We start from the raw sequence: 12773 nt of genomic DNA, 5'->3' as shown, positions 1-12773 counted from the left end.
TTGCTCTAAGGGATTAGTGCAAATGGTCCTTCAGTTTCTGATGAAAACTGAAGGATTTTCTTTCAATTTTGCCTGTGCGCTGTTTGAAAAGTGCCTAAAAATTGGAAGATTAGGTCCTGCAAAGGATCTATTCAAAATATAAAGACATCTAAAGCTTTGCTCAACCTCATCAGAGGTCAGTCTTGGGCCACTCCCCCTTTTGTTGATCTAGAATGGGTTTTAGAGTGTGGTGCATCCTTTCAACAATTGGCTGACCTGTGTGGGAATAGGGAATTCCAAAAGTGTGGCAAACGCTCCAGTCCATCAAAAATGTGGCCAATTTTTGAATTATGTATGTGGGGCCATTTGTTGGTTTTTGCCTCGTGGGGGATCAGTTTGGAGAGCTCTGGACCCCAGTGACACTGACAAGGACAAAAGCAAAACCGAGAGGCGCTCTTTCTTCTCAGGACCAAAGTCCCACAGCTTTAATGGAGAACAACTCCAGGAGAGAAAGGGAGTGTCCAGGAGAGGAAAGAGGATGTCCAGGAGAGGAAAGAGAGTGTTCACCTCGTGGCAGGAGATTTTAGACCCTCGGGGAGAGGGGGCGGTAGAAAGGAACTACCATAGTTCAACATAATAAATCACCACACTGTAGTTTTCTGCATAAATTGCTGCACCTGTTGCAAACAAAATCCTAAAATCTCCCCAAACACAACCATACAGTCCCAAATGACCACAATGTGGGAGAAAAACCACTCAACCCCCCTGTATACCCTAGCACCAGGTGTCACAGGGAACACCAACCCCTGCAATTAGAAAGTCCAGAGACACAAGCTCACCGGGAAAGGAGTATCTCTTTATGAGGGGACAGAGTGCTCACTTTTCTCAACACAACACACACCATGCACCACATGAGCATCCACCCACATCATCTTCCTCAAACATTCACACACTGGAAACAAAACCACAATTACAACACACCGGAAAAATTGCAGCAATAAAACAGGATTTGCTCAATTCACCCCCAGAATTGTTAGCAGGTCCTTATTGACACAGCAAATCCTTTCTGCCAGCAGCCAGACCCAAACCCAAACTGTACAGGCGTATGTTGCGTGCAGGACATCTCTGTGTGACTTGTGAACAGCCCTTCCCCTGCGTATGCCTTATGGGTTACTTTAAGCAGAGTTAAACATTCCCTTTCTCCACAGTCCCAGCAGTCTTGTCTGTCCCCCATGAGGAACAGCGAGAGCGGAGGTGCCTCCAGGAAAGGAACGTCCTGGCAGCGCCCAGAGACGTCCACAGCCCGGTTGTTCTCGCTGGAGCAGAGAAGCGTTCCTGCCATGGTCACCAAATGAAGTGTGGAATAGAACTCACCACAGTTAAAGTTAGAAGGTGGTATGTTTATTACAGCACCAGGCACACAAGGAGTCGTCTCCTAAACACATGTGTGAAGAATCACCACCTCTCTACTTATCTAAAACAGTCTTACATATTCAGATAATTCCCAAAAACCCTAATACATATTCATTAGGTAACTCCGCCTACCCCCCTTTGTATTAAAATATATTATAATTGAGTCCAAAGTTCCTTCACATTCCTGCAGTCTTTCACTTCAAATGGGTTGGTGGGTTTAAAGTAGGGAATGGTCTCCTTCTGATGAAGGCCAAGACGTCTTCCTCAATTTGACCTCTTTACTTAGGACCTGTTGGCAGGCTTTCGCACGCCTTGGCTATAGCTGAAGTTTCGGGGCCCAGGTGCAGGCTACAGTCCTCTTCTTTGTCACAGAGATATCGGCATCCCATCCTGCTTCTTTAAACATAGTAAAGACAGGCAAGTGATATATTACCCTAGCCTGAACTACTTTACCTCCTAAAAATAAACTATCCCTTATTATTTCTACTGTTCTTGCTATACTCTTTCCCCCTAACTAAATCTTGCTAAAATTTTAACTCTTCCAGTTCTTTTAAGTCCTTGATTCATTGGCCTCATCTCACACGCCAGCCATGTGTGAGCCAATGCTGTAAACTGGGAAATTCCACTCCTGAGCAGGAGACATAAGGCCTGGTTCTGAACTGGAGGGGTGAGAAGGATGAGATGCACACCATTTTGATCCAGGGGATGTCCTGAAAGTGCACTGCCTACCTGCCCCTGATGCCGAGCACCATGCTCCATCTCCTTCTACTGCTCAGCAGAGTTTTAGGAATCCAGGGGTTGGTATGTATTATTTGCTACTGCAACTAATAGAATGAATTTGCTTTGCAAGCCCAGTTTTGTCCTGGGTTATTTTGTGCATGAGTCTCCTCCTGAACCTGTGACTAAGACCAGCAGAGACCTACAGGACACTCCTATTCTTATGTCAGTAGATTCTAAGAAGTGATTTAAGTATCAATAAGTCAATAAGTATCAATCAGTAAATCAAATAATTTGGGGCAATATTTAACCTGTGAGTTTCAGCAAAGTATTGAATATGTCTTAGATCCATGGATACAAATGAGTAAGTGAGATTGCTGGGTGTGCACGTATTAGGGAAGTGATTCCCCACACACCCAGCACTGAAATCAAGTATTGCCTCTCTTCTAACCCTGAGCTGGCAGCAGGGATCAGGCGCTGCTTGGCAACGTTCATTTTGGCGACTTCTGTTGAGCAGGTAAGAATGATCAAAATGAAATCTTTTCCAGCTGTTTCCCTTTGGTTTACCTGTTTGAGGGTTAAAATTCTGTGCTGCAGGTGTCCTGGGTGTGTGCAGAGCAGTGCAGCCCCAGAAACCCCTTGGTTTGCCCACAAGTTGTCATGCCTTGTTCCCAGGTGTGCCCAGCTGTGGCAGGAGAAGGTGCCCGCAGCGCAGTGGGCACCGTGCCCTGCCCAGCCGGGGCTCTCTGGCACAGAGCAGCAGCAGCGCCAGCACCGTTCAACTGCTCCTGCCTTGGCTTCCCCTGGGACACAGGAGCCTCTGGAAATCAGCACTGCCAGTCGCGTTCCCAGCTTGGAGCAGCTGCTGCTGCTGGGCAGATGCTGCCAGTTGGACTGCTTCCAAAGGGGAAGAAAGGCAGAGATGTACATGCACCAGAGCCCTGGGCATGTCCAATAAAGGTGCAAATATGTGGGGAGATTTGTTAGGAAGGATTTCAGCTGTGATGCCAACAGTGGCTTCTGCCTGGTTCTGTGTGTTCTAGATGAGTAATGTAATGGTTGGCTCTGACAATTAAGAAGTAGATGTTATGTGGATGTTCAAATGTGTAGGGATGATATTCTAATATATCCTCCCATAGTCCTCTTTCCCCTACCCCTTGTAATAGCCTTGGTAGTCAGGGCATTTGGGGAGGGCTGGCTTGTGACCAGCAGGCAGGGTGTAACAACACCTGACCTCCAGTCCAGATGCAAGAAAGTAATCTCCACCAATGGACAGCAGAGTAAGAGTTGACTGACAAAACTTTTGGAGGGGCTGAGGGTATAAAAGGCAGAGCATCCTTTTTGTAGATGAGCACATGGCTGCTAGTCACAGAGACTCCCAGTGCTGCAATTTTTCCTTATTCAGTCCTTTGTTAATGTTTAATAAACCTTTAAAATGTTAAAAGTGAGAGTCATTTCTCACATGTACAATGCTTTGGGCCATTTTCTTGGTCTGGTTTCCTTTGCTTGGGTTCCATCTGAGTGCTCAGTTGGGGTACAGGCTGTAGGTGCTTGGGGCACTCTTGGAGTTCCTCTTGGATCCCCTGAACAACAGGCTTTGGCCCATGAGGGGAATTTGTGCTGCTTTGTGACAGAGGAGAACTTCCCAGGCTGTTTTGTGTTTGCTGTAGGAAGATTGGTTATTGCTTTGCATAAATTCACAGACCTCCATAGAGTGTTTGCTTTGTGATGTCAGGGTGTGGTTGCCACATTGTCGTAGTGACATCAGAAGATTGCCTTGGTGCACGGAAGGCCTGAGTGTCAGAGCAGCCCTAGCGCTTGCTCACATCAGAACTTTCCTGGTTGGGGAATTTGTCAGTGGGTAGCTGCCCACTGACAAGAGCCTTATTTTTTTCTAGTGTTTACTAAACTTGCACAAATGAAATGATTCACCACCTTGCCACAGCAGCTTTTGCTGCTTATGGCGTTTCCTTTTCTCTTTATTATATGACACACTTTGCACGTAAGTAGAGGTTTCTCTTCTGCTTAGGTTGGGGTGTAACCTAACCTGGCTTTTGTATGTCTTCCTGCTCTTTCTTAGTGACTGAGTTTCTGATTTTGAAACAGAAAGAGCATTAGGATGCCACTGCTTTGGTCAAGCTCCTGTCAAGGTGTTCAGCTAAAAAGGGGGTGTCTGTAGCCACAGGGGCAGCATTTGCAAGGCAATCTGCAGGGCTTTCGTTCCCTCCATGGGAGAGTCTGTGGCAGCAGAGTCTGTCATTTCCTCAGTTTGCTGGGACAAGCAAGACACCTTTGAAAATGTAGCCTGGCAGACCTTCAGGGAATGCCTTCTAAAAACTCTGCAGTTGTTCCCAGAATTCAGAGAAAGCTTATTTCTTTCTAAGTTTTCTCCTGAAAGGATTTGACTGTCTAACTTGACCTTTTACTGAGTGCTAAAACAGTGATCTTCCCTTTGCAATGAAATGCAAACTCCAAAGCAGTGAGTGTCTGCTCCTGAACCCCGGAGCTGCTGTTGTGCTGTTTTACAAAGAACTGCCACAGCTCAGGGGATTTTGGGAAGCTTTTCTGGACAACTGTTTCCAGCAAATTAATGAGAATTGGTGCATGCAACTGATTTTAAAAAAAAAGTACTTGAAGGAAAGCATTGCAGAAACTCTTTTATGTGTTTGGAAGAACAGGAGCATAGAGAGTTACAGAGCAATTTGCATTTTCTTGATCATGTTTGTATTCATTTACTGGCTAAACAGGCCAAAGTGTAGGCACAAGCAAGAATATTGTCCTGATCCCTTGCTGGCTGTGTGAATGAAATGTGTTGTGAAAGGGGAAATCATCTCTGTTTGGGCTGACTTGTTCTGTGGGATTCAGCAGCCCAGGCAGTTTTCTCACAGCATCTGGTTCATTTTCCCTTCCCACTACAGGTCACCTGAAGCATGTCTTCAGCAGTGCTGATCCTGAGGTGAGTGAGAAAGAAACAATTCATGTTCCGGGTGTTTAGGGTTGTAGAGGAAGATGTGAGCTTGGCCAGTAGCAGTAGACTGTGGAGGGCCAGTTAGGAAGGCTGAAAGAAAATTCATTTTCATGCCTGCAAAAAAAATACCAAAGACAAAAGTAGATATTTTGAAATTTCCATCTTAGAGCTTTGAAGAACTAAAAAACCAGTTTTGCAGAGAGAACGTTGCTTGGTGAGGGAAGATAGGGAAAATTTAACAAAGAGCAATTTCATTGAATTAGACCATGTTAATTTAAACAATGTGACATGGAATTCTATTCCCATCAAACATTATGATATCTACTTGGAATATGAGGTGGTAGAAAAGGAAGGCCATGTTGCAATGGTGCCTGCTGTATCTGAAGTGAAATGGGCGCCATAGGGGCGGGGGAGCTGCGTGGGCCAAAAGGAGCCAGAGGTGCTGGCGGCCTTGAGCCACTGAAGATGAGGCGGCGCGTGGCCAGGTGGCCATCAAGGCCCAGGGCATGGTGGCCTGTGTCAGCAGCAGTGGGGCAGCAGGAGCAGGGCAGTGAGCGTGGCCCTGTGCTGGGCAGCGCTGGGGCCACAGCTGCAGTGCTGGGTGCACTTGTGGGCCCCTGGGCAGCAGAAAGTCCTTGAGGGGCTGCAGCGCGTGCACAGAAGGACTGGGGAGCTGGGCAAGGGGGTGCAGCACAAGGCCAGTGAAGAGGTGCTGAAGGAGCTTTAGCCTGGACAATGGGAGGCTCTTGAGGGACCTTCAGGCAGACTTCCATCAATCCCTGCATGACAGTGCTCAGCACAAGGGCTGTTTCTCCACCAAACATCCCCTCACTGCATGCAAGAGCTTTAGGCACTGCAGTGGGTGACACTTGCATCTTGTGCTTTGTTGGCTCCTTGATTTGCTAGCACGAGAAGGCCTGTTCATTCTCCTGTTTTTCCAGCAAGCAAAGATGCTTCTGCACAATGTTTCCTGCCCTTCTCCTGCCCTGGATGGGATTGTGATCCAGTTTGAGTTTTCCGCGTCTGCAGCAGCAGTAGCAAAGGCCTTGCTGTCGCTTTCCACGTTTTCCATTTCAGTGCTTTCAAGCTCTAAAAGCTCCGTTTTCCGAGACAACCTTGCTTGCTGATAGCAGCCAGGGAGGAAAATCAACTTCATATCCATCTAGAGTTCTCTTGAGATGGCCCATTTTAATTTGGTGGCTGTGATTTAGAACGCCTAGGTCGCTATCAAATATTATGATTTGTCCTTAGAAAATGTGGTGGGTAGATCTGCAAAGAAATGAGGTTCTGCATCATAGGTACCGGCCTGTCCCTCATGCTCCTCTCTTGCCACAGATGACAGAAGCAAGAGCTGTCTCTCCCCTGGCTCCCACTGCTCTTGGAGAAGAAGCCAAAGAGGAGCAAACTGAGGGTCATGAGCGCCAGCCTCCATCAGTGGTGACACCGGAAAACTCAGATCTTGTAAGTGCCAGTTGTGTGCAGTGCTGTCTTTAGTGCAAGGCAGAGCTGCCAGGTTTGGAGCAGCCAGCACTTTGCTGTTGCAGGCTGAGGATGCGGGGGGCTGGAGTCCTGCCAGGAGCTGGGGATTTCCTGCAGGCAGCAAGCACAGAACTTGGCCTTTGAGCCGTCACGTTGAGGCAGCAAAGGGCTGGTGCCTGTGGGAGAGTATCTGGCCGCTTGGCTCAGGGAAGCTCTATCTCTTGGCTTCTGCAGTGCTATGTGTTTCTTTTCCCTTTTTGGAAAGGTGTGTTTGGCTTGTGAAAGCAGTCTGCACTTTCCTTGCGTAGTTCTTCACTTGTACAGTGTCTTTTGGGCCAGCTGTCTTTTGGCTCTTGATAAGCTACAAGGGGAGGATTGTGTGGTCCATGCAGCTGTGGGGGGCCATTCTTGTCCCGCGTGGCCAAAGAAACAAAGTGCGGAGTTGCAAAGCCTTCTTGTGAGGCCAAAAGCAGAAGCGGCCAGTTTCTGTTGGTGCATATTTTGGTGTAGTCTGCAGCTTTGGCAAGTGCCTTGGAGCCTGGAGTGGGAGGGAAGCTGCAAGTCCTTGACCGCTGTCTTGTGTTGCTCAGAACAGGAAGGCCACCTTGCAATGGTGCCTGCTGTATCTGAAGTGAAATGGGCGCCATAGGGGCGGGGGAGCTGCGTGGGCCAAAAGGAGCCAGAGGTGCTGGCGGCCTTGAGCCACTGAAGATGAGGCGGCGCGTGGCCAGGTGGCCATCAAGGCCCAGGGCATGGTGGCCTGTGTCAGCAGCAGTGGGGCAGCAGGAGCAGGGCAGTGAGCGTGGCCCTGTGCTGGGCAGCGCTGGGGCCACAGCTGCAGTGCTGGGTGCACTTGTGGGCCCCTGGGCAGCAGAAAGTCCTTGAGGGGCTGCAGCGCGTGCACAGAAGGACTGGGGAGCTGGGCAAGGGGGTGCAGCACAAGGCCAGTGAAGAGGTGCTGAAGGAGCTTTAGCCTGGACAATGGGAGGCTCTTGAGGGACCTTCAGGCAGACTTCCATCAATCCCTGCATGACAGTGCTCAGCACAAGGGCTGTTTCTCCACCAAACATCCCCTCACTGCATGCAAGAGCTTTAGGCACTGCAGTGGGTGACACTTGCATCTTGTGCTTTGTTGGCTCCTTGATTTGCTAGCACGAGAAGGCCTGTTCATTCTCCTGTTTTTCCAGCAAGCAAAGATGCTTCTGCACAATGTTTCCTGCCCTTCTCCTGCCCTGGATGGGATTGTGATCCAGTTTGAGTTTTCCGCGTCTGCAGCAGCAGTAGCAAAGGCCTTGCTGTCGCTTTCCACGTTTTCCATTTCAGTGCTTTCAAGCTCTAAAAGCTCCGTTTTCCGAGACAACCTTGCTTGCTGATAGCAGCCAGGGAGGAAAATCAACTTCATATCCATCTAGAGTTCTCTTGAGATGGCCCATTTTAATTTGGTGGCTGTGATTTAGAACGCCTAGGTCGCTATCAAATATTATGATTTGTCCTTAGAAAATGTGGTGGGTAGATCTGCAAAGAAATGAGGTTCTGCATCATAGGTACCGGCCTGTCCCTCATGCTCCTCTCTTGCCACAGATGACAGAAGCAAGAGCTGTCTCTCCCCTGGCTCCCACTGCTCTTGGAGAAGAAGCCAAAGAGGAGCAAACTGAGGGTCATGAGCGCCAGCCTCCATCAGTGGTGACACCGGAAAACTCAGATCTTGTAAGTGCCAGTTGTGTGCAGTGCTGTCTTTAGTGCAAGGCAGAGCTGCCAGGTTTGGAGCAGCCAGCACTTTGCTGTTGCAGGCTGAGGATGCGGGGGGCTGGAGTCCTGCCAGGAGCTGGGGATTTCCTGCAGGCAGCAAGCACAGAACTTGGCCTTTGAGCCGTCACGTTGAGGCAGCAAAGGGCTGGTGCCTGTGGGAGAGTATCTGGCCGCTTGGCTCAGGGAAGCTCTATCTCTTGGCTTCTGCAGTGCTATGTGTTTCTTTTCCCTTTTTGGAAAGGTGTGTTTGGCTTGTGAAAGCAGTCTGCACTTTCCTTGCGTAGTTCTTCACTTGTACAGTGTCTTTTGGGCCAGCTGTCTTTTGGCTCTTGATAAGCTACAAGGGGAGGATTGTGTGGTCCATGCAGCTGTGGGGGGCCATTCTTGTCCCGCGTGGCCAAAGAAACAAAGCGCGGAGTTGCAAAGCCTTCTTGTGAGGCCAAAAGCAGAAGCGGCCAGTTTCTGTTGGTGCATATTTTGGTGTAGTCTGCAGCTTTGGCAAGTGCCTTGGAGCCTGGAGTGGGAGGGAAGCTGCAAGTCCTTGACCGCTGTCTTGTGTTGCTCAGAACAGGAAGGCCACCTTGCAATGGTGCCTGCTGTATCTGAAGTGAAATGGGCGCCATAGGGGCGGGGGAGCTGCGTGGGCCAAAAGGAGCCAGAGGTGCTGGCGGCCTTGAGCCACTGAAGATGAGGCAGCGCGTGGCCAGGTGGCCATCAAGGCCCAGGGCATGGTGGCCTGTGTCAGCAGCAGTGGGGCAGCAGGAGCAGGGCAGTGAGCGTGGCCCTGTGCTGGGCAGCGCTGGGGCCACAGCTGCAGTGCTGGGTGCACTTGTGGGCCCCTGGGCAGCAGAAAGTCCTTGAGGGGCTGCAGCGCGTGCACAGAAGGACAGGGGAGCTGGGCAAGGGGGTGCAGCACAAGGCCAGTGAGGAGGTGCTGAAGGAGCTTTAGCCTCGACAATGGGAAGCTCTTGAGGGACCTTCAGGCAGACTTCCATCAATCCCTGCATGACAGTGCTCAGCACAAGGGCTGTTTCTCCACCAAACGTCCCCTCACTGCATGCAAGAGCTTTAGGCACTGCAGTGGGTGACACTTGCATCTTGTGCTTTGTTGGCTCCTTGATTTGCTAGCACGAGAAGGCCTGTTCATTCTCCTGTTTTTCCAGCAAGCAAAGATGCTTCTGCACAATGTTTCCTGCCCTTCTCCTGCCCTGGATGGGATTGTGATCCAGTTTGAGTTTTCCGCGTCTGCAGCAGCAGTAGCAAAGGCCTTGCTGTCGCTTTCCACGTTTTCCATTTCAGTGCTTTCAAGCTCTAAAAGCTCCGTTTTCCGAGACAACCTTGCTTGCTGATAGCAGCCAGGGAGGAAAATCAACTTCATATCCATCTAGAGTTCTCTTGAGATGGCCCATTTTAATTTGGTGGCTGTGATTTAGAACGCCTAGGTCGCTATCAAATATTATGATTTGTCCTTAGAAAATGTGGTGGGTAGATCTGCAAAGAAATGAGGTTCTGCATCATAGGTACCGGCCTGTCCCTCATGCTCCTCTCTTGCCACAGATGACAGAAGCAAGAGCTGTCTCTCCCCTGGCTCCCACTGCTCCTGGAGAAGAAGCCAAAGAGGAGCAAACTGAGGGTCATGAGCGCCAGCCTCCATCAGTGGTGACACCGGAAAACTCAGATCTTGTAAGTGCCAGTTGTGTGCAGTGCTGTCTTTAGTGCAAGGCAGAGCTGCCAGGTTTGGAGCAGCCAGCACTTTGCTGTTGCAGGCTGAGGATGCTGGGGGCTGGAGTCCTGCCAGGAGCTGGGGATTTCCTGCAGGCAGCAAGCACAGAACTTGGCCTTTGAGCCGTCACGTTGAGGCAGCAAAGGGCTGGTGCCTGTGGGAGAGTATCTGGCCGCTTGGCTCAGGGAAGCTCTATCTCTTGGCTTCTGCAGTGCTATGTGTTTCTTTTCCCTTTTTGGAAAGGTGTGTTTGGCTTGTGAAAGCAATCTGCACTTTCCTTGCATAGTTCTTCACTTGTACAGTGTCTTTTGGGCCAGCTGTCTTTTGGCTCTTGATAAGCTACAAGGGGAGGATTGTGTGGTCCATGCAGCTGTGGGGGGCCATTCTTGTCCCGCGTGGCCAAAGAAACAAAGTGCGGAGTTGCAAAGCCTTCTTGTGAGGCCAAAAGCAGAAGCGGCCAGTTTCTGTTGGTGCATATTTTGGTGTAGTCTGCAGCTTTGGCAAGTGCCTTGGAGCCTGGAGTGGGAGGGAAGCTGCAAGTCCTTGACCGCTGTCTTGTGTTGCTCAGAACAGGAAGGCCACCTTGCAATGGTGCCTGCTGTATCTGAAGTGAAATGGGCGCCATAGGGGTGGGGGAGCTGCGTGGGCCAAAAGGAGCCAGAGGTGCTGGCGGCCTTGAGCCACTGAAGATGAGGCGGCGCGTGGCCAGGTGGCCATCAAGGCCCAGGGCATGGTGGCCTGTGTCAGCAGCAGTGGGGCAGCAGGAGCAGGGCAGTGAGCGTGGCCCTGTGCTGGGCAGCGCTGGGGCCACAGCTGCAGTGCTGGGTGCACTTGTGGGCCCCTGGGCAGCAGAAAGTCCTTGAGGGGCTGCAGCGCGTGCACAGAAGGACAGGGGAGCTGGGCAAGGGGGTGCAGCACCAGGCCAGTGAAGAGGTGCTGAAGGAGCTTTAGCCTGGACAATGGGAGGCTCTTGAGGGACCTTCAGGCAGACTTCCATCAATCCCTGCATGACAGTGCTCAGCACAAGGGCTGTTTCTCCACCAAACGTCCCCTCACTGCATGCAAGAGCTTTAGGCACTGCAGTGGGTGACACTTGCATCTTGTGCTTTGTTGGCTCCTTGATTTGCTAGCACGAGAAGGCCTGTTCATTCTCCTGTTTTTCCAGCAAGCAAAGATGCTTCTGCACAATGTTTCCTGCCCTTCTCCTGCCCTGGATGGGATTGTGATCCAGTTTGAGTTTTCCGCGTCTGCAGCAGCAGTAGCAAAGGCCTTGCTGTCGCTTTCCACGTTTTCCATTTCAGTGCTTTCAAGCTCTAAAAGCTCCGTTTTCCGAGACAACCTTGCTTGCTGATAGCAGCCAGGGAGGAAAATCAACTTCATATCCATCTAGAGTTCTCTTGAGATGGCCCATTTTAATTTGGTGGCTGTGATTTAGAACGCCTAGGTCGCTATCAAATATTATGATTTGTCCTTAGAAAATGTGGTGGGTAGATCTGCAAAGAAATGAGGTTCTGCATCATAGGTACCGGCCTGTCCCTCATGCTCCTCTCTTGCCACAGATGACAGAAGCAAGAGCTGTCTCTCCCCTGGCTCCCACTGCTCCTGGAGAAGAAGCCAAAGAGGAGCAAACTGAGGGTCATGAGCGCCAGCCTCCATCAGTGGTGACACCGGAAAACTCAGATCTTGTAAGTGCTAGTTGTGTGCAGTGCTGTCTTTAGTGCAAGGCAGAGCTGCCAGGTTTGGAGCAGCCAGCACTTTGCTGTTGCAGGCTGAGGATGCGGGGGGCTGGAGTCCTGCCAGGAGCTGGGGATTTCCTGCAGGCAGCAAGCACAGAACTTGGCCTTTGAGCCGTCACGTTGAGGCAGCAAAGGGCTGGTGCCTGTGGGAGAGTATCTGGCCGCTTGGCTCAGGGAAGCTCTATCTCTTGGCTTCTGCAGTGCTATGTGTTTCTTTTCCCTTTTTGGAAAGGTGTGTTTGGCTTGTGAAAGCAGTCTGCACTTTCCTTGCGTAGTTCTTCACTTGTACAGTGTCTTTTGGGCCAGCTGTCTTTTGGCTCTTGATAAGCTACAAGGGGAGGATTGTGTGGTCCATGCAGCTGTGGGGGGCCATTCTTGTCCCGCGTGGCCAAAGAAACAAAGTGCGGAGTTGCAAAGCCTTCTTGTGAGGCCAAAAGCAGAAGCGGCCAGTTTCTGTTGGTGCATATTTTGGTGTAGTCTGCAGCTTTGGCAAGTGCCTTGGAGCCTGGAGTGGGAGGGAAGCTGCAAGTCCTTGACCGCTGTCTTGTGTTGCTCAGAACAGGAAGGCCACCTTGCAATGGTGCCTGCTGTATCTGAAGTGAAATGGGCGCCATAGGGGTGGGGGAGCTGCGTGGGCCAAAAGGAGCCAGAGGTGCTGGCGGCCTTGAGCCACTGAAGATGAGGCGGCGCGTGGCCAGGTGGCCATCAAGGCCCAGGGCATGGTGGCCTGTGTCAGCAGCAGTGGGGCAGCAGGAGCAGGGCAGTGAGCGTGGCCCTGTGCTGGGCAGCGCTGGGGCCACAGCTGCAGTGCTGGGTGCACTTGTGGGCCCCTGGGCAGCAGAAAGTCCTTGAGGGGCTGCAGCGCGTGCACAGAAGGACTGGGGAGCTGGGCAAGGGGGTGCAGCACAAGGCCAGTGAAGAGGTGCTGAAGGAGCTTTAGCCTGGACAATGGGAAGCTCTTGAGGGACCTTCAGGCAGACTTCCATCAATCCCTGCATGACAGTGCTCA

At 50.9% G+C, this 12773-nt stretch overlaps 1 long non-coding RNA gene across 1 annotated transcript in view; it reads left to right on the top strand.

Annotated features, from left to right (window-relative positions):
* The window catches only part of LOC143692146 (uncharacterized), a 39829-nt gene extending 29845 nt beyond the window's left edge, over positions 1-9984 (top strand). Inside the window, exons 10-11 of the long non-coding RNA XR_013180008.1 lie at positions 5028-5065; positions 9863-9984. This is a non-coding gene — a long non-coding RNA (uncharacterized LOC143692146). The remainder of the gene's footprint in view (positions 1-5027; positions 5066-9862) is intronic.
* The last annotated feature ends 2789 nt before the right edge of the window (positions 9985-12773 follow it).

This window comes from Agelaius phoeniceus, chromosome Z (genome assembly GCF_051311805.1).
Source record: "Agelaius phoeniceus isolate bAgePho1 chromosome Z, bAgePho1.hap1, whole genome shotgun sequence".
In the NCBI taxonomy this organism is placed as follows: domain Eukaryota; kingdom Metazoa; phylum Chordata; class Aves; order Passeriformes; family Icteridae; genus Agelaius; species Agelaius phoeniceus.
The sequence above is the reverse complement of the archived record's forward strand: the minus strand, read 5'-3'. Positions and strand labels throughout refer to the sequence as shown.